This window comes from Callorhinus ursinus, unplaced genomic scaffold (genome assembly GCF_003265705.2).
Source record: "Callorhinus ursinus isolate GAN/ISIS: 27379988/994484 unplaced genomic scaffold, GSC_fseal_2.0 scaffold3349, whole genome shotgun sequence".
Taxonomy (NCBI): domain Eukaryota; kingdom Metazoa; phylum Chordata; class Mammalia; order Carnivora; family Otariidae; genus Callorhinus; species Callorhinus ursinus.
In genome coordinates, this window is record NW_027400403.1 from 1 (window position 1) to 3,357 (window position 3,357).

Sequence of the window (3,357 nt, forward strand, 5' to 3'; positions counted from 1 at the left end):
AACTATCAAGAACAAAACACTTGGGAATAAATTTAACAAAATAAGTGCAAGACTTGTACACCAAAAACTACAGAACATTGCTGGCAGTGTTTATAGAAGACCTAAATGAACAGAAAGACATTCCATACTCGCAGACAGATTTAATATTGTTATAATGGCAATATTCCCCAAATTGATCTACAGATGGAGCATAATCCCTAAGAAAATCCCAGACAACTATTTTGCAGAAATAGGCAAGCTAATCCTAAACTCACATGGAAATGCAAGGGAGCCAGAATAGCCAAAACAATCTTGAAAAAGAACAAAGGGGAAGGACATTTTGTTTGTTTGTTTTGATTCTTTTGTGTTTTGAGTTTTTATTTGAATAATACAGTGATTCATCACTTTCATACAACACCCAGAGCTCATCACTACAAGTACCCTCCATAACTATCACCCATTTTACCCATCCCCCTGCCCACTTCTGCTCCAAGAACCCTCGGTTTGTTCCTTATAGTTGAGTCTGTTTCCTGGTTTGCCTCTCTCTCTCTCTCTTTTTTTCCATAGGTTCATCTGTTTTGTTTCTTAAATTCCACATATGAAATCATATGGTATTTGTCTTTACTGCCTGACATATTTTGCTGAGCATAATGCTCTCTGGTTCTATCCACATTGTTGCAAATGGCCAGATTTCATTCTTTCTGGTGGCTGTGTAATATCCCATTATATAAATATATCTATCATCTATCTATTTATCTATCTATTTCTCATCTATATCTCTCTCTATATATCTTCTTTATCCATCCATCAGTTGATGTACATTTGGGCTCTTTCCATAATTTGGCTATTGTTGATAATGCTGCTATAAACATCAGGGTGCATCTATCCCTTTGAATCAGTATTTTTTTTTTTAAATCTGCATATGTCTTTAGGTCTAAAATGAGTCTTACAGGCAGCATATAGGTGGGTCTTGTTTTTTATCCATTCTGACACCCTATGTCTTTTGATTGGAGCATTTAGCCATTTACATTTAGAGTAATTATTGATTGATATATATTTAGTGCCATTTTATTACTTGTTTTGTCATTGTTTTTGGAGATTTTCTCTGTTCCTTTCTAGTCTTTGTCACTTTTGGTCTTTCCTTCCCACTTAAAGTGTCCCTTTTAATATTTTTTTGCAGGGCTGGTTTAGTGGTCACAAACTGCTTCAGTTTTTGTTTGTCTGGGAGACTCTTTATTTCTTCTTCTGTTCTGAATGATAGCCTTGCTGGATAGAGTATTCCTGGCTGCATATTTTTCCCATTCAGCAGGTTGAATATATCATGTCACTCCCTTCTGGCTTGCCGGGTTTCTGTTGAGAGATCTGCCAGTAGATTATGGGTTTTCCCTTGCAAGTTAGGGAAATGTCTTGCTGCTTTTAGGATTTTTTTTCTTTATCACTATATTTTGCAAATTTAACTACAGTGTCTTCATGTTGGCCTGCTTTTCTTGATATTGATGGGAGTTCTCTGTGCCTTGTGGATTTGGATCTCTATTTCCTTCCCCTGATTAAGGTAAGTTTTCGGCTATTACTTCCTCAAATAAACCTTCAGCTCCCTTTTGTTTCTCTTATTCTTCTGGGACTACTATGATACGAATGTTACTACATTTGATATGGTCACTGAGTTCTCTAAGTCTGCTCTTGTGATCCATAGCTTTTCTTTCTGTCTTTTGCTCAGCTTCATTATTTTCCATAATTCTATCTTCTGTTTCACTTATGTGTTCCTCTGCTTCTTCCATCCTTTAGGTCATTATAGCCAGTTGGTTTCAAATTTCAGTTATTGCATTTTTAATTTCTGTCTAATTTTTTTTAGCTCCTTTATCTCTGTGGTAAGGGTCTTTCCAGCTTTTCTCAAGTCCAGTGACTGTCTTTATGATTGTTGCTTTAAGTTCTCCATCAGCCGTATTACTTATATCTGTTTCCATTAGATCTCTGGCTGTGATCTTATTCTTTCTTTTGAAATGAATTCCTTTGTCTTGGCATTTTGTCCAGGTCTCTGTCTTCCTCTGTGCATTAGAAAACCCTGTTATGTCTCCTGTTCCTGAGAGTAACGGCTTTAAAAAGGGGAGGCCATATAGTGTTCAGGGCCTGGTGCTCCAAGGAGTGTGTCTGGTATGTGCTGTTTATACTCTGCTGCTATGTTTTGGCTTTGGAGCAAAGCAGGCTAAAGCTCCAGTATTTGGGTTAGCCACCCTCAGCAGGTATCTCTGTGCCTATGCTGAGGGGTGGGGGAGGGAGATGGTGTCCACTGGATCTTTCGTCACCTGAGAGGCAACTCTGCAAATGTCACTTCTCACAGATGGACTCTAAGAAGAGTGAACAGTCTCTCTCCATGAGCCTTTGGTGATGCTCAGATTGTGCCATCCACCCCAGGATTGCTTGCATGCCTTCTCTCCTGGAGTAGGGAGTGCCGTCAGGACTCTATCCTAGCCAAGCCTGTGGACCTCTAGAACTCCAGTTTTTGAGCCCCACTGGTTGCGAAAACTCACGAAAATCAGCCCCTCTTGTTTTTTTTTTTTTTCATGGTAAAGTCTGCTTTATTGGTGGCAGTTAGTATAAGTCAATAAATATTGATCCCCAAAGAAGAACTCATTTATTTATCTGGTCCATAGAGAGCAGAATGGATCTGAACCAACTGCCTGCTGAGATGATAAACTGAAGTCAATCCTGCTTCTTGGGAAATGAAGCCATTGCTAGCTGATATATGGCATATGCTGTTCCACCAACTGTAAGGATCATAGTGGCTCTATACAGGAGGGCATCAGCTACTCCACCCTTCAGATGCACTGGAATTCCATTATCCTCCTGAAATAGCTTTTGTTTCTCTGGAACTTTATTTTCAAACTGCCTGCGTGAAGCAGTACTTATGGTCCTCTGGGCAATCTGACGAAGAGCCAGCCGATTCCACATCTTGGCTCAGTTACTATCCACCAACCGCGACAACCGACCACCAGGAACGAAAGTCCAGCCCCTCTTGTTTACCCAGCCAATGGCTTTGAGGAAGTGTTCCCCTTGTGCATATCCCTGTGTGCTCCACTCTGTCTTGCCTGTTTCCGCAACCACGGCCCCCTCCCCTCTGCAGCACCCATGATCTATTTCTCCCCAAAGCCCATCTCCACACTTCCTACCTTCCTGAATGTGGCCTCTTCTTTCCCTCTAGTTGTGCAGTTTGTCAGTCCACAGGTCAATTTCTTGGCTATTCAGAAGAATAGATTTTTAACTATCAAATAGACTTGATAGTTATCTAGCTGTGTCTGAGGGATGAGGTAAGCCTAGGGTCTTCCCACTATGCCACCATCTTAGCTCCCTCCACACTTTATGATATCAAAATTTACTACA

The 3,357-nt window shown here is 40.4% G+C and overlaps 1 pseudogene; it reads right to left on the minus strand.

The window, feature by feature from the left end:
* Positions 1-2,522: 2,522 nt before the first annotated feature.
* Positions 2,523-2,981, minus strand: LOC141372230 (cytochrome c oxidase subunit 7A2, mitochondrial pseudogene; annotated as a pseudogene).
* Positions 2,982-3,357: the final 376 nt, after the last annotated feature.